We start from the raw sequence: 17919 nt of genomic DNA on the forward strand, positions 1-17919 counted from the left end.
CTCTCGGAGGCGGCTACGAAGGCCGGGGCAGGTGGTGGGTCTCTCCTGAAAGCGGCTTGCCGGGGATTCCCGATTCCGAGTCCTCCGGGAGCCTCAAAGAGGAGCAGAACTGCCGCACAGCAGCGCCGCTGCTGGGCGGGCAGCCGGAGAAAACTAGACAGCGGTTCAGCCTCCCAGCAGGCACCAACGGAAAACACTAGGCGGCGGTTTCCCTCCCAGCGGGGACCAGCTCTGCCCCGCCCAGCCCGCAGACCTGGGATTGGCCGGAGCGGCTCACGGGGCGGGGCGAGGGCTGCTGGGAGGTGGGCCCGTGAGGCGGGCGCGCGCGCGCGCGGGCACGGCGGCGGCGCGCGCGTGCTCCGTCGGTCGGTGCGGCGGCGGCGGAGCTGGCCATGGCCGTGGGCGACGGGCTGGTGTAACGCCGCGCGGGGCAGGCGGGTGGCGACTGAGAGAGACGGGCATGGGAGCGCCGCAGCTGGACGGTCGCGGTGGCCTGAGCTGCTAACCGCGCACCTGGAGCCTAGCGCCGGCGGCAGCGGCGGCGGCGGCGGAGCGCCGGGCAGGTGAGTGCAGTGGAGCGGGACCCGGATGCGGCGCGGCTGAGGGGCGGCGCGGTCGCGGCGGGCCTCTGAGGTGCCCCCGCGCGGGCCGGCCGCGCGCTCTTGCCCGCCACAGCTTGCGGCGCCGGCGACTGAGTGGCCGCTCTGCGCTTCCTGCCGGCGCCGAGGACGCCGGCCCGCGGGGGTGCCTTGCTCGCCTGAGGCCCTCCCGGGGCTCTGCAAGGTGAGCGGCTCTCCCCGGCCTCCGGGCGGCAGGGACGCGGCCCTTTGGGTCGCGTTCCTGAGGGGCGTCTGGGGAGAGGCGGCGTCCTCGCCCCCTGTGTCTGTGCGGACACCCGCGAGCTCCTGATCCTCAGATGCCTTTTTGCGCAGGGTGTATTTTAGGGGCGGGGATCCTGGACTGTTGGGATAGGGTCGTGTTTTCAAATCCCGGCGCCGCCACTGAGCAGCCCTGGGGCCTTGGGCCAGAGTATCCGGATTTGTTAGTGGGAATAATTATACGTACTTCACAGGGTTGTTGTGAAGCTAGGACAGGATGATGTACATGACCGAAGAGCGACTGCTCGGTCAGTGGTAGGCTGTTAGGAGTAACTCTGTTGCAGCATCTTCCCTTGTTAGCTATTGCTGATTCCTGGCTGCGGGTGTACTTTTGGGGGGCACATTTATTTCCGAAGCGCTTTGATGTTGCAGTAACCTCCACTGGAGTTGCTTAATACAGGAGCCTGTTATCTTAACAGTGGCCAAAATACGAATCCTATAGCCTCATCCTAGAATGCTGGAGTCTCTTTTTTTTTGCTAAGGCTGCCTTGGAATACCTGTCTCAGGTACCGAGTGGGAATTGCTGTTTAAATAAAACAGCGAGTTTAGGATTCGCTTCAGATGCAAGGTGGTGGGATACAGTAAACTTGAAGTGCTTTGCTGTTTAAATAATCTTAAGTGACACTTAAACTGTCACTTGTTACAGAGTATAAACAGAGAAAAATATGAAAACAGACTCCTTTTTTTGCATTGCTACATACGAAGGGAGTGACAAGTGCTTTTGAAAACATCATCGTGGGCAGTGTTACTGTCTGGTGAAGTCATCATAGTTAAATTAGATGAGTACTTATTTTGAAGCACTGAATGGGTGTTTGGAAATATGATTCCTAATAAAATCATCTCCAACGAGTCAGAATTCTCAGCAGTTCATTAATCATTTGGGGATTTTTAGGTTACACTGTAAGATTTTTATGGTAAAAGCAGAACTGCTTAAGTCATGATAAAGTAGCATAGGAAAGGGTGGTCAGGATAAAGATCTTAACCTAGTTCCAGAAGGCAAGTGTGGAACAAAGTAAAAATCTTAAGCTTTAAAACTGGGATTGTATTCACTAAAGCAAAAATGACTGAAATCAAAAAACTTTTTTGTACAACCCCTGATTCACATCCTAATGAGGGTCTTTTACCTTCAGAGTGGGTTTTTTTTTTTTTTTTTTTTTTTAATTTATTTTTGGCTGCGTTGGGTCTTCGTTGCTGTGTGCGGGCTTTCTCTAGTTGCCGCGAGCGGGGGTTGCTCTTCGTTGCGGTGCGCGGCCTTCTCATTGTTGTGGTGGCTTCTCTTGTTGCGAAGCTCAGGCTCTAGGCGCATGGGCTTCAGCAGTTGTGGCGGGCGGGCTCAGTAGTTGTGGCTCGCGGGCTCTAGAGTGGAGGCTCAGTGGTTGTGGCCCACGGGCTTAGTTGCTCCGCGGCATGTGGGATCTTCCCGGACCAGGGCTTGAACCCATGTCGCCTGCATTGGCAGGTGGATTCTTAACCACTGCGCCACCGGGGAATACCCAGAGTGTTTTTTAGAAGTGGAGAAAATCGAGTTGGGTTTTGATTTATTGCCTTTTTTCACCTCTTGTCTGTATTTTTTGCTTTTCTTAGGGACTCATCCATAAAGGCTTTTGATCCAACTTGCTTTGTGAATGTAAACAAAATACATAGAAAAAAGTTAAAAATTAACCTTGTAATCTAAATTATCTTCTTCCTTGTAGTCTAATTGTGTTCTTCCTAAATTATAACCTTCCCTGTTGTCTCACTGGTGAACCCAATAGTAGAAGCACTGCTATCCACTGTGAAAAGGCTAGGGGTCAGAAGTCACATCTTGGCTCTTAGGCCTGGTCCTGGGTCCCAGATAGTGGGACTTTGGGGATGTCACCCAGTCTTCCTGGGCCTCAGTTTTTTTTTTTTTTTGTTTATAGAATTTGAGAGTATGTGGCCAGCAGGATGGGAGGGTGGTGGTGGATTAGAGTATCATATTATATAAAGGAACCTTCCAGGATACTCCACTTTTATGGTTTTTCTTCTCTTCACTCTGTTTCTCTATCTCTTTTGTTGACTTTTCCTTCTCTTCATGAATTCAAAACATCTTAATGCCTCAGGGTGTCCAAGCCCGTCCCTCTACTTTTTTCTACCTGTATTCTCTCTTAGTGATCTCATCAAGTCCTGTGGTTTAAATACTATCACCATGCTGTTTACTCTCAGATTTTTATCTCCAGTTGTGAACTTCACATTTCTTCTATCTGCCTACATATCTTCACTTCATTTGTCTATCTTAAACTTGACATGTTCAAAGTGGAGCTCTTGATTTCCATTCTTCAACCTGTTCCTTCCCCAGCAGTCTGCATTTCATAAGAGCACCCCTCTACCCCCCTCTTCCATCTACTTAAGTGAAAAATCTGGTGGTCATCCTTAATTCATCACTTTGCCTCACTGCTCCCCCACTGCCTCACACAACCAGTCCTTCAGCAAACCCTGTTGATTTTGCCTCCAAAATGTATCCCGAATATATTTACTTCACTTTATTTTTTATTTTTAAAAAATATTTATTTATTTTTTGGCTGTATCGGGTCTTAGTTGCGGCACAGGGGCTCAATAGCTGCAGAGCGTGGGCTTAGCTGCCCCGTGGCATGTGGGATCTTAGTTCCTCTGACCACGGATTGAACCGGCGTCCCCTGCATTGCAAGATGGATTCTTAACCACTGGACCACCAGGGAAGTCCCTACTTCACTTTATTTTTATTGTCACCACCCCAGTTGTTCCTAGGTAGTAGCTTCCTAACTAGTCTCCTTGCCTCTGGCCTTGCTCTCCTACAGTCCATTTTCAGACAGCAGTCAGAGTGATCTTTACTTACTCTCCTGCTCCAGGGGCTTCTTATTGCACTAAAAAGTAAGTCCAAACTCTACCTGCATTATCAGCTAATTATCTTGCTTATTTTCTTGTTTATTTGTTTATGGTCTTTTCCCTCCAGCATATTATAATCTCTCTGATGGAAGGGACTTGGTCTTCCCTGGGGTATTCTCAGTAACCAGAACAGTGTCTGGAAAATTTAACTAATGTTGAATGAATGAATGTGTGAATGAAATACATTATAAAATCTTCCGATTCCAAGTATAACATGTACTGAACACACTTGACCCTTTTTTGGTCCCAGATTTGTGCAAATGAGGAAGTGATCACAGGGCCTAGAGTTATTCTATTAGGTATCCTTACTTTCTCAGTCTTCATTAAGGTACTGTACCTCCTGAAAAGGCTAAGCATTTAGACGTCAAGCCGTTAATAACAAAAACAAATGCGGATTTCGTTCATTGTATACTGGATCATTAGTATTTTTGCGAATAAGAAACCATACAAGTTTTCCAGCCTTGTCTTGTTCTTTAGAAGCGTTGAATTTTGGTCTTGACTGGAGAGGACTGGTTCTATAGAATGTGGTAGTTTAATCCAGTACTGCATACCAAATCCTATAGGGTAGCAGTTGCAATTTTTACAGAGAACAGGTGTTTTTATTTATTTCAATTACACTATTTTTTTAAAATCTGAGGCCCCCCGCCCCAGCTTGTGTGCATTTATGTAAATATCCTCTGAACCATTTGATTCAGTTATCATATCTTACCATATCTTGGAGAGATAAGTCCCTGTCATTTGGCTTCTGTTAACTGCTCACTTGCAAGCTTTGTCATGTTGTAGAAAGAGGCAAATAATTTAGGATTTCCCCCGAGACTGAAGCCCCAAAGACTACCTAGTAGGTTTGTGAAGAAAGAAGGGTATGGAAAAATCAAGGTGTAGAATTCCATTGTCAGAGTAGATAATAGGGAAAAGATACGTTGGAGAAGGAAATCCTAGACTAGAAGAATAATACTGGAAATTTAGTAGAAAAGAAGAAGAAAAGGAAGATAAAGGACAATATTATAGATTTTCAGGCTTGTGTGGGGCAACTTTGCTTCTCACTCCTTTTGCCTTCTCATCTCCCTCTCCAAATTTTGACACTTTTTTTTTTTTTCCCTCTGCCTTCTCTCCACTCCCTGATTTGTATGGGCTGTTTTTCTAAGGAGTGCCTATGTGCCTTTGGTAGTCTGATGTCTGCAGGGACATCTTGTGTGAAAGGATACTATCCTTTCTTGAAGAGGCCTTTCTGCTTTCTCATAATCAAAGTCTGACTTCCTGGATTTTCCAGCCACTGGGTCGGTCCAGCTTTACCCTTTGGAGTGACTCTAAACTGGTGTACTTCCTTTTTAAGTTGTTCTCTCATATATTCCATGGTAACCTTTATGTTATCATCTCTAGGTTAAATAATCCTGAGTCACAAGCTTCCAGTTGAGAGAGGAAAAATGAAAGGTATTAGATGTATGGTTGGGTGTGTATAGTGTGTTACCTACCAGTTGCTCTGATAACGCAGGTTGCGTATCTCTAATTTAGACCTTTCTTTTTCTGAGTTGATAGTTTTGTTTTTTTTTTTTAATAAAAAAGACATTTCTAAAAGAGTGACATTGAATTTTAAAATTTTACAAAAACTTTTTCATGTACGGTCCTATGAGTTTTAACACATGCCTAGATTCTTGTAACTATCACCACCGCTAACAGTGTACAGAATAATTCCAACACCCCAAAGAATTCCCTCATGTTACCCCTTTTACGGTCAGCCTCCCTTCATTTTTTAATTTATTTATTTATTTTTGGCTGTGTTGGGTCTTCGTTTCCGCGCGAGGGCTTTCTCCAGTTGCGGCGAGCGGGGGCCACTCTTCATCGCGGTGCGCGGGCCTCTCACTGTCGCGGCCTCTCGTTGCGGAGCACAGGCTCCAAACGCGCAGGCTCAGCAGTTGTGGCTCGCGGGCCCAGTCGCTCCGCGGCATGTGGGATCCTCCCAGACCAGGGCTCGAACCCGCGTCCCCCGCATCAGCAGGCAGACTCCCAACCACTGCGCCACCAGGGAAGCCCCCCTTCATTTTTAACACTTGGAATTATTTTTTTATTTTTTTGGCCACCACGTGGCTTGTAGGGTCTTAGTTCCCTGACCAGGGGTTGAACCCAGGCCCTTGGCAGTGAAAGCGCAGAGTCCTAACCACTGGACCACCAGCGAATTCCCTGGATTTATTTGCTTTTTTAAAGGGAAGGTCTCTCATGCATAGAATATGTTAGAACTTGGAATAAGTGGTTAATTGATCAACCTAATTGTTGGTTTTATTTTAGAAATATAAATAAAAGAATTTCAGTGTTCAACGTAACGGGTTTACATGCAGTAAAATAATAAACTTTGTAGATGGAGGAATGTTTAACAGGCTTTAAATTAAAAAAAAAATTATTGTATAACTTCTGGAACCTGTCAAGTGAGGCAAATCCCATAAAGTCAAGTTACAATAGGGAGCATCTAACAAAGAAATTTGGAGGCTAAGTCTGTGATAAAATCATAAAGGATGGCATAACATATCTTCTCATGTGTGATAAACCCAGAATCCCATTTACTGCAATTGCAGGGTAAGCTAGGGTAAACTGGAGATTAATTTTGCCAAGGATTATGTTATGAAGTCTCAGCTTTTCTCTCTTCTCTCTCTCTAGCATTGTCACCTCTGCTAGCCTATCCATTTTATTCCAGCACTTAGTTGTTTCAGGTATTCAACTCTTCTAGGGTTTGAGGGAAAGATGTGCTATCTTTATAGCTATGGTGTATTGCAAAGGTAGCTTTCCATTATTTGTTTAACTTGTTTCCAGCCTAAAGCAGTCAATAATTTAGAAATTCCCTCATTTCCTCAAAAAATTTACACATCCTTCCCGAGTCCTGGCTCCATGATCTGTCTTGCCCCCACTTCTTCACCAAGAATGTATATTTCCTTATTTTCTTGATTATTTAATTTAAAGTAGGTCACCTGAGGTTATTATTATCTGTTGAGCCTTTAATAGGGGAAATTTACCGCCAAAATAAAGAAAGTTAATCTGGCAGTTCCCTGTGTTGTGGTATTGTTAGAGCACAGGTCAGCAGCTCACAGTCCCCTACCGCAAACCCCGGAGGGACTGCTGCATCCCTGACCCTGTAGCTTGTCTCCTGCTGCTCTGACTACTTGGGAGACCACCAGGCAAATGCTCATTTGCGAAATGAGCGAACCTGATTATCCATGCCTTCAGGAGGAGGATTATGTGGATTAAAAGAAATCCATGGGTAATCCAGAAGCTTTATTTAAACTGCAGTTTAACCACATTCCTGACCATAGTTTTTCTTTGCATTTCTAATAACTAATTTATAATATTTACCAATTTCATGTTTACCTCTTTGTACCGTTTAGAAGTAATGGTAGTTATGAAGTAGAGAAGATGTGGGAAGGGACACAGGAGTTAGATAATCTACAGGCATTGCCCCACATAACTTGGTGTTGACTGGATGGTTTAACCAGTAAGGTTTAGTAATGCTTACTAGACCTTGAAGCCCTGAATTCCATGAATTCCTTACCTGCTGAGCCACTGGAAGAAATTTGAGGTGACTGTCAACAAGAGGCCAAACTCCGTTTTGAGCCATTTGTACTTTACTAGCTTAAATGATTGAGCTTTTGTGATTTAAATGAGTATTGCAGATTGTCAGAATTATAAATTTACTGCAATTTGAAGTTCTCTTTAATGTTTATTTAATCACTTAACCTGTTAAACATTTTCATAGGAATTAAAATGAAGACCTGCTGTTTGAAATAGAGGTGCTCATTTCTTGTAGCCAGGCCACTATTTACTACCTCTGACATGTTACTTACATGTAGTTACACAGTAACTAATTTCTATTAAATAGTTGAAATATGGTCATTTAAAATTGCTTATTCTTGAACTACTGATTTAGTGTAGCTCTTGTATTTAGATATCATACTATTAAAATCAGTGTTTTCCTCTGACTTTATAAATCATTACAAATTGCTGCCCTTATGTTATCTGGACACAAATTTATTTAAAACTTATTTCTGCAGTTGTATATTTTCAAAAGTTAGGTTCCATGTTTATCAGCTACATGGACATCATTCCTCCAATGAGATTCATTGTAGTTAATTATTAGAGGCATGTCCTGGGGAAAACCAACTGGAGTTCTCTTAACATGCTTGTTTTTTGCACTGTGAGCCTAAGGAAACATCCATAGAAGATGGTTGTTGATTTTGGACAATGTTATGATCAATTATAGTTATTTTATTTTTGTTCTTTTGATGGCTGTGGAAATTTCACATTTTCATTGGAAATCATTAGTTGTCTTAACTCTTGATGTACTTCACCCACCATTCCATTATTAGATTATTAAAATTTTCCCTAACTGAGAGGCTTCTGGGTTTTAGATTCTCATTCTACCTACAAGGAATGTCTACTGTGTGTGTGTGTGTGTGTGTGTGTGTGTGTGTGTGTGTTACAGAGAACTATATATGCTGTACCAACGAGTAACAATTGTTTTACCTTTAACTTATGAAGAATGTACTATCTTCTCCTTGAGAGCCAGGCAATTATTTTTTAATCAGTGACTTCTTTAATTCTATGCATTCTGTTGTTACCTGCTTCCTTTTATCAATATGTTCTTTTGTCATTTAAAGCTGTGACTGTCAATATAGCCTATTAGAAAAACTCCTCTGTGTGATTTACTGTATAGGATTAAACTATAACCAAAGTTAACATTATTGAATGCTCACCTATGTGTCAGGTTATGCTAACTCCTCTTTGTGCATTATTCATTTTATCTTCATAAGAAACTTGTAATGAAGGTACTAATGATATTCTCATTTAAGAAATGAGGAAACTGAAGCTTTGGGAAGTTAACATGCCAGGTGGCACACAGCTTTTAAGTGGGAGAGTCAGGTTTCAAACTCAGGTCTGTATGACTCTAGAATTTATGCTTTTGCTTATTTATTTATTTTTAAATTTATTTTTTATTGAGGAATAGTTGATTTACAATATTATATAAGTTTCAGGTGTACAACATAGTGATTCACAATTTTTAAAGGTTATACTCCATTTATAGTTATTATAAAATATTCCCTGTCTTGTACAATATACTCTTGTAGCTTATTTATTTTATACATAGTAGTTTGTACCTCTTAATACCCTACCCCAGGAGTCCCCAACCCCCAGGCCACAGACCGGTAGTGGTCCAAGGCCTGTTAGGAACTGGGCCGCACCGCAGGAGATGAGTGGCAGGTGAGCGAGCGAAGCTTCATCTGCTGCTCCCCATGGCTTGCATTACTGCCTGAACCATCTTTTGCATTATGATCTGAACCGCCCCCTGCCCCCCCACCCCACCCCGCCCCGTCCCTCCCCTGGCCGTGGAAAAATTGTCTTCCACGAAACTGGTCCCTGGTGCCAGAAAGGTTGGGGACCACTGCCCTACCCCATCTTGCTCCTCCCCCCTTCTTTCTCCCTACTGGTAACCACTAGTTTGTTCTCTATATCTGTAAGTCTTTTTTCTTATATGCACTAGTTTGTTTTAATTTTTATATTCCACATATAAGTGTTATCATACAGTATTTGTCTTTCTCTTTCTGACTTATTTCACTTTGCATAATATCCTCCATATCCATCCATGTTGTTACAAATGGCAAAATTTTGTTCTTTTTATTTATGGCAGAGTAGTAATCCATTGTATATATATATACACCACTCTTCTGTATCCATTCATCTGTTGATGGACACTTAGGTTGCTTCCATATCTTGGCTATTGTAAATAATGTTGCTGTGAACACTGGGTTAGAATTAATGCTTATAACTGATTGCGTCAATAGTTTTTTTATTTGTTAGGTCCTTCGGAGGAAGGTTGAAAGAGACTATATATATATATTTTTTTCTTTTTCTTTTTTTAAGAGGGCTCTTTCCTTTTTTATTTTTTTAATTTATTTTATTTATTTATTTTTGGCTGTGTTGGGTCTTCGTTGCTGTGCGCGGGCTTTCTCTAGTTGTGGTGAGCAGGGGCTACTCTTCATTGCAGTGAGCGGGCTTCTCATTGTGGTGGCTTCTCTTGTTGCGGAGCATGGGCTCTAGGCGTGTGGGCTTCAGTAGTTGTGGCTCGCGGGCTCTAGAGCGCAGGCTCAATAGTTGTGGCGCATGGGCTTAGTTGCTCCACGGCATGTGAGATCTTCCCAGACCAGGGCTCAAACCTGTGTCCCCTGCATTGGCAGGCAGATTCTTAACCACTGTGCCACCAGGGAAGCCCGAGACTATATAAGTTTAAAGTGTTGTTTTTTAGTGTAATAATCACCAGCTTCATTTTACAGTACCTGGGTATTTGAAATCAGGAAGCAATTTTCTAATCATTTAACCATTAACTTTCATTCACTACTCTTAAACAAGTTTTTATGTGTATAGTCCTGTTTTATGGATTAGAGTTAAGAGTTAAACAATGAATTAGTTATGTGATATAGTGTACCTTTTTTATTTTTTTAAAAATATTTATTTATTTATTTTGGTTGCACCGGATCTTAGTTGCGGCACGCGGGATCTTTAGTTGGGGCATGTGGGCTTCTTAGTTGCGTCATGTGAACTCTTAGTTGTGGCAGGCATGCGGGATCTAGTTCCCTGACCAGGGATCAAACCCCGGCCCGCTGCATTGGGATGGCGGAGTCTTACCCACTGGACCACCAGGAAAGTCCCATACCTTTGTTTTGAATGTAAGATGAGCTTTTCCTTTTCCCTTGGCTTTACAATTGGACTGTGGTTTTGTGGTTTGTCATATATGTGTAAGTAACAAAAATACTTAATGTATGACTTCGTATAGTTAGAGGTCCTAGTCCGCTTGTGTAGATCATCTTTACAGAGTTTTTAAATAAGAAAACACCAAGTTTTTTTTTTCTCTTCTGCTTAGGTAATTTGTTTGGGTGGTATATTAAAACATGTTGCTAAGCTTGATCCTAAATTATTGGGAATAGAAGAAGTTAGACATAAATTTACTTTTTTTTTTTCATAAATTTACTTTTGAATAAATGAACCAATAGACTACAGTTGTTAATACCTTAACTTAAAAAAATAGTGAATTGAGAAGCATTAATACTATTTGGCCTTTTTTTTCATATTCACATGAGAAAGGAATGTGAGCATTAACATTACATCTACCATCAGTAGTACTCAGACACATAGAAGGAGATGCATAGGACACAATGGAGGTTTTCTTTCTAGCTCTGGAGCCCAGTTAACTTGTTTCAGTCAAGTTTCTGGTTGTGATGCCATTATAAGCCATTATGACAGCACGTCCAATCTGCAAATGGGGGATTTGTGATTATTTTCTTTACTGCTGAAGAGTTGAGCTCTTACTGAGTATGCCTCTTGCCATAGACAAGCCGTGAGTGGGCTCAAATTGGGGCAGGTGGGTCACTTTTCCCTCTTAGAAGTCTGAACTTTTTTCTGTTGACAGTAATCTCAGTGACTCACAAATGTTATTTTAGTTACCTAGTTCGCCTTTAACATTATTTCCCAAACTGTGTATTATTTTACAAAATAAAAAGCAAGCACTTAGGGGCTTCCCTGGTGGCGCAGTGGTTGAGAGTCTGCCTGCCGGTGCAGGGGACGCGGGTTCGAGCCCTGGTCTGGGAGGATCCCACATGCCGCGGAGCAACTAGGCCCGTGAGCCACAATTACTGAGCCTGCGCGTCTGGAGCCTGTGCTCCGCAACAAGAGAGGCCGCGATAGTGAAGAGGCCCGCGCACCGCGATGAAGAGTGGCCCCCACTTGCCACAACTGGAGAAAGCCCTCGCACAGAAACGAAGACCCAACACACCCAAAAATAAATAAATAAATAAAATAAATAAACCCAAAGTTTAAAAAAAAAAAAAAAAAGCAAGCACTTAGAACAGGAAAATCCTACCTTATAAATTCCATAATAATTATTTTGAGCTAATCACTATTTTGAATTCATTTATAAGCAATGGTTTCTATAGATGAGAACTGTGTAGTTACAAAATTACAGGTATTCTTTCGTCATTCCTGAGTGGGTGTGGAGACCTAAAGCCACCGATGTATTATCCATTTTGAAAATGAACTATTTAGTAACTTAAGAGAAGTTTTGGACTGACTACATCTAGTTAGTTGGATGCTAAGGTTGGGATCTGATTTTAGTAAAGGAAAATATTTTTAAGGAATACAATCCTTTTTGAAGTCTTGATATATTATTGACAGTGTCAATAATGTTTGCCTTAAAATGTAATCTTAAAAGGTAGCAATTTCTTTTTTTAGAAAATTGCTGAGGTCATTTTATTTTATTTTTTAAATTAATTTTATTTTTGGCTGCATTGGGTCTTTGTTGCTGCACGCAGGCTTTCTCTAGTTGTGGCAAGCGGGGGCTACTCTTTGTTGTGGTGCGCGGGCTTCTCATTGTGGTGGCTTCTCTTGTTGTGGAGCACAGGCTCTAGGCACGTGGGCTTCAGTAGTTGTGGCACGTGGGCTCAGTAGTTGTGGCCCACGGGCTCTAGAGTGCAGGCTCAGTAGTCGTGGCCCACGGGCTCTAGAGTGCAGGCTCAGTAGTCGTGGCACACGGGCTTAGTTGCTCCACAACATGTGGGATCTTCCCGGACCAGGGCTTGAACCCATGTCCCCTGCATTGGCAGGCAGATTCTTAAACACTGCACCACCAGGGAAGCCCTAAAAAAATTTTTTTTTATTTTTGGCCGTGCCACGCAGGTTGCGGGATCTTAGTTTCAGGACCAGGGATCAAACCAGCGCCCTCGGCAGTGAAAAGCGTAGAGTCCTAACTGGACCACCAGGGAATTCCCTGCATTATTATTTAAAATGGAAAAATTCTTTATTTTTTAATGTACAAAGTTTATTTTTTTCAGGAATGTAAAAATACATACCAATTTAAACTGAATACACATTAAGTTAGTGTTTTATTTCCTAACTATGCAGTTGATATTATAAGGAGCTGCTCCATTCAGTTAAAAACTAATGAACAGGGCTTCCCTGGTGGCACAGTGGTTAAGAATCCGCCTGCCAATGCAGGGGACACGGGTTCGAACCCTGGTCTGGGAGAATCCCACATGCCGCGGAGCAGCTGGGCCCGTGCGCCACAACTGCTGAGCCTGCGCTCTGGGGCCTGCGAGCCACAGCTGCTGAGCCCACATGCCATAGCTGCTGAGGCCCTCGCACCTAGAGCCCGTGCTCTACAACGGGAGAGGCCACCGCAATGAGAAGCCTGCGCGCCGCAACTAGAGAAAAGCCCGCATACAGCAATGAAGACCCAACACAGCCAAAAATAAAATAAATAAATTTATAAAAAAAAACAAAAACAAAAACCTAATGAATAACATCAACTTTTTCTGGCTTACTTTTCTGAAGATAATTGGTACATAAACATATAATTTTATCCTTTTTATTATTTATTTATTTATTTATTTATATTTTGGCTATGCCGTGTGGCTTGCAGGATCTCGGTTCCCCAGCCAGGGATTGAACCCAGGCCACGGTAGTGAAAGCCCATAATCCTAACTACTAAGCCACGAGGCAACTCCCTAGATGCAGCCTTTCTGAAAGGATACCGAAAAACTGCTATACGTTGGTTGCCTCTGGGGAGTGTAACCTCGGATGCTGAGAGACATTTGTGGTAGGGAGACTTTATTTTGTATATCCTTTTGTGCTTTTGAATTATGTGCCTTTGAATTTCTTTTTGTGATTTTGAATTTTGAATTTATGTAATCGATGCATGTAACTACAAAGTAGAGAAATTCAGCTATTTTGATGATTAAAAAGGTAATCTTGTAAGGTATTACAAAATTAAACACAATGGACACTATAATGTTTAGTTTAAGTATCATTAAAGCTTAAGAAAATTGTATTTATTCTGTCTTCTACATTGACTTGTATTATACCTGTACAATTAATGCATAGGTGGGTAAGATGGAGGTCTAACCCTGTGTTAGGCATATTAATAATGATAGCCAAAGTTTATGGAATGCTTACAATATAGCAGGCACTTTGCTAAATCCTTTATGGTGGCATTGCTTGTTTGCTGCTTTCCCTCTGAGGGAAAGGCTATTATCAAGAATATTAATTTTTCATTTCAGTTGTTACCTCTTTCCTATATTGAGTTGTCAAAAGCAATTTTAGGGCTTCCCTGGTGGGGCAGTGGTTAAGAATCTGCCTGCCAATTCAGGGGACACGGGTTTGAGCCCTCCAGGAAGATCCCACATGCCATGGAGCAACTAAGCCTGTGTGCCACACTACTGAGCCTGCACTCTAGAGCTTGCGAGCCACAACTGCTGAGCCCACGTCCCACAACTACTGAAGCCCACGCACCTAGAGCCTGTGCTCCGTACCAAGAGAAGCTACCACAATGAGAAGCCTGCACGCCTCAACGAAGAGTAGCCCCCCCTCGCCACAACTAGAGAAAGCCCGCATGCAGCAACGAAGACCCAACGCAGCCAGAAATAAATTAATTAATTAGTTTTAAAAAAAGTAATTTTAATATCAAATCCTCACTGGTGGCAGTTCTCAGATGTATTCACATTTTTCTACACACCAGGATCCAAAGCTATTACTGTCTCTTTGAAGGAGATAACAGATTGATCCAGGATGAGCAGGATAATTATTTTAGTCAATAGTTTCTACTCCAAACGCTTCAATCTTTTTATCAGACTGCTTTAGCAGCTATTAAAATTTGTCTGAAATTTAAAAAATAGATTAATTTGGTTACCTCTAATCATCATATTATTTGGAGAATTGCTCAACTGTCCCTTGATTGCCTTTGTACAAGTAGCCCAAGATCCTTGGAGTAGAATTATAAACTATACTTCTGTGATCTGAGGGCGGACTTGGAAGGATTCCCTTCAGAGGTAGGGAGACAGGGAGGGGAGGTGGGAGGTATTACAATATGCAGTCCAGAAGAGCAGTGAGGGATGCTTAACTATGACAGTGGGTTTGAGAAGGGGAAATTTGCATTAGAGAGATATTGAACATTTTTTTTAAAGATTTATTTATTTATTATATATTTATTTAATGTATTTTTGGCTGCATTGGGTCTTAGCCGCGGCATGAGGGATCTTCGTTGTGTTGCGTGGGCTTCTCTTTAGTTGTGGCATGCAGGTTTTCACTTCTCTAGTTGTAGCGCACAGACTCCAGGGCACGGGCTCTGTGGTTGTGGCGTGTGGGTTCCAGAGCACGTGGGCTCTGTAGTTTGCAGCACGTGGGCTCTAGTTGAGGTGCGTGAACTCAGTAGTTGTGGCATGCGGGATTAGTTGCTCGGCGACACGTGGGATCTTAGTTCCCTGACTAGGGATTGAACCCGCATCCTCTGCATTCATTGTAAGGCAGATTCTCCACCACTGGACCACCAGGGAAGTCCCAATATTGAACATTTTGCAAGTTACTGGGTTTCTAGAAGGAATAGAAACATCAGGAGGAACAGGAAAGTTTCCTTAATTTTGTTTAACAGGACTGTGTTTAGGTACATATATGTGTGTGGTGTGTAAGAGATTCACGTTTTGGGTAATTTCTTCTGTTAGGAAAAGTAATGCTTTTAGAAAAAGATAACACTCCTGCTACTTTCAGGTTTTATTAAAAAAATAAAGTTAATGGGAATTAGCTTTTAGGTACATTTCACCTTTCCTGAGATGTCCCTAGTTATTCAGTAACCATATGCTAGTTGTAAAAAATTCAAATAAAGAAGGAAAATACAAGAGAAAGTGAAAGTCCCCTTTCAGACCTTTCTATTCCAACCTCCTCTGTTCTCCCCATTCCCATTGCCCTCCTCAGAGATAATTATTGTTGTTGTTTTTTTTAACATCTTTATCGGTGTATAATTGCTTTACAATGGTGTGTTACTTTCTGCTTTATAACAAAGTGAATCAGCTATACATATACATATATCCCCATATCTCCTCCCTCTTGTGTCTCCCTCCCACCCTCCCTATCCCACCCCTCTAGGTGGTCACAAAGCACCGAGCTGATCTCCCTGTGCTATGTGGCTGCTTCCCACTAGCTATCTATTTTACATTTGGTAGTGTATATATGTCCATGCCACTCTCTCACTTTGTCCCAGCTTACCCTTCCCCCTCCCCGTATCCTCAAGTCCATTCTCTAGTAGGTCTGCATCTTTATTCCCGTCTTGCCCCTAGGTTCTTCTGACCATTTTTTTTTCTTTTTCTTTTTTTTTTTTTAGATTCTATATATATGTGTTAGCATACGGTATTTGTTTTTCTCTTTCTGACTTACTTCACTGTATGACAGTCTCTAGGTCCATCCACCTCACTACAAATAACTCAGTTTCGTTCCTTTTTATGGCTGAGTAATATTCCATTGTATATATGTGCCACATCTTCTTTATCCATTCATCTGTCGATGGAGACTTAGGTTGCTTCCATGTCCTGGCTATTGTAAATAGAGCTGCAATGAACATTTTGGTACATGACTCTTTTTGAATTATGGTTTTCTCAGGGTATATGCCCAGTAGTGGGATTGCTGGGTCGTATGGTAGTTCTAATTTTTAGTTTTTTAAGGAACCTCCATACTGTTCTTCATAGTGGCTGTATCAATTTACATTCCCACTAGCAGTGCAAGAGGGTTCCCTTTTCTCCACACCCTCTCCAGCATTTATTGTTTGTAGATTTTTTGATGATGGCCATTCTGACTGGTGTGAGATGATAAGAGATAATTATTGTTATACTCAGGCATATAGCCTGCATTCCTTTCTCTGTACATTTTCATATATATTATCTATCTATCTATTTATCTATGTGTTTTTCTGGGTTATCTTTCCTTTATTTCTTTGGCACAAAGTAGTAGATACATGTATATTTTCTTAATTCCTCTTCTTTCTTATACAAAGAGTAACATATTACAGATATATAATTTATTTTAAATAGGATCATTTTACATTTTCTATAAGTATCTCTTTTATATTTGATTGAAGTTTACCAAGGCAGTTATCATTTTTGACTTTAACACGTATTTTTCCAGTTTATTATTTTTTAAAATTATTTTTTGGCTGCGTTGGGTCTTCGTTGCTGCATGCAGGCTTTCTCTAGTTGCGGCGAGAGGGGCCTACTCTTCGTTGTGATGTGTGGGCTTCTCATTGCAGTGGCTTCTCTTGTTGCAGAGCATGGGCTCTAGGCATGCGGGCTTCAGTAGTTGTGGCTCGTGGGTTCAGTAGTTGTGGCTCGTGAGCTCTAGAGTGCAGGCTCAGTAGTCGTGGCACATGGGCTTAATTGCTCCACGGCATGTGGGATCTTCCCGGACTAGGGATCTAACCCGTGTCCTTCTGCATTGGCAGGCGGATCCTTAACCACTGTGCCACCAGGGAAGTCCCCACATATTTTTCTAACACCTATTTATGTTTTCAGATTTATGCTACACAGACTTTTTCCTTAAAGAGATTCTTTGACATCTCTTCAAATTGGGGAGGGGATATGTGAACAGGGGAAACCTAGAGACACAAATGTGGTTGGCTCTTGGATTGGAAGAATCAACATTGTGAAAATGACTATACTATCCAAAGCAATCTACAGATTCAGTGCAATCCCTATCAAACTACCAATGGCATTTTTCACAGAACTATAACAAAAAAATGTCACAATTTGTATGGAAACATAAAAGACCCCGAATAGCCAAAGCAGTCTTGAGAAAGAAAAACGGAGCTGGAGGAATCAGGCTCCCTGACTTCAGACTATACTACAAATCTACAGTAATGAAGACAGTATGGTACTGGCACAAAAACAGAAATATATATCAAAGGAACAGGATAGAAAGCCCAGAGATAAACCCACACACATATGGTCACCTTATCTTTGATAAAGGAGGCAAAAATATACAATGGAGAAAAGACAGCCTCTTCAATAAGTGGTGCTGGGAAAACTGGACAGCTACATGTAAAATAATGAAATTAGAACACTCCCTCACACCATACACAAATGTGGTTGGCGAAATATCATTTAATCTCATAGGTTCTCAGAATTTAAGAGAAGACTTAGGAATCACTTAGTTGCTAGACTAGGAAACTGGGTCTCTTGAGTTTACTGTTCAGGAGGACTATCTCCAGTGTTCTGTGTTTCCACTTACGTAGAGTTTCACTCTCTGGAACTCTGGTGAGAAGATGGAGATAGAAGAATGGATGATAGTACCATTGCATGGTTTTAGGCATGTT

General features: G+C 42.1%; 1 protein-coding gene across 3 annotated transcripts in view; it reads left to right on the forward strand.

Moving 5' to 3' along the window:
• Positions 1–365: 365 nt before the first annotated feature.
• Positions 366–17919, forward strand: part of PIK3CB (phosphatidylinositol-4,5-bisphosphate 3-kinase catalytic subunit beta) — a 200599-nt gene continuing 183045 nt past the window's right edge. For 2 of the 3 annotated variants that reach the window (XM_059920222.1, XM_059920224.1), the window contains exon 1: positions 366–563. The gene's annotated coding sequence lies outside the window, so the exon portion shown is untranslated. Of the gene's footprint in view, positions 564–691; positions 784–17919 lie in introns of those variants that run through there. The other variant, XM_059920223.1, reaches the window with a different exon arrangement.

The sequence above is a fragment of the Balaenoptera ricei genome, chromosome 4, assembly GCF_028023285.1.
Source record: "Balaenoptera ricei isolate mBalRic1 chromosome 4, mBalRic1.hap2, whole genome shotgun sequence".
NCBI classification, from domain to species: Eukaryota; Metazoa; Chordata; class Mammalia; order Artiodactyla; family Balaenopteridae; genus Balaenoptera; species Balaenoptera ricei.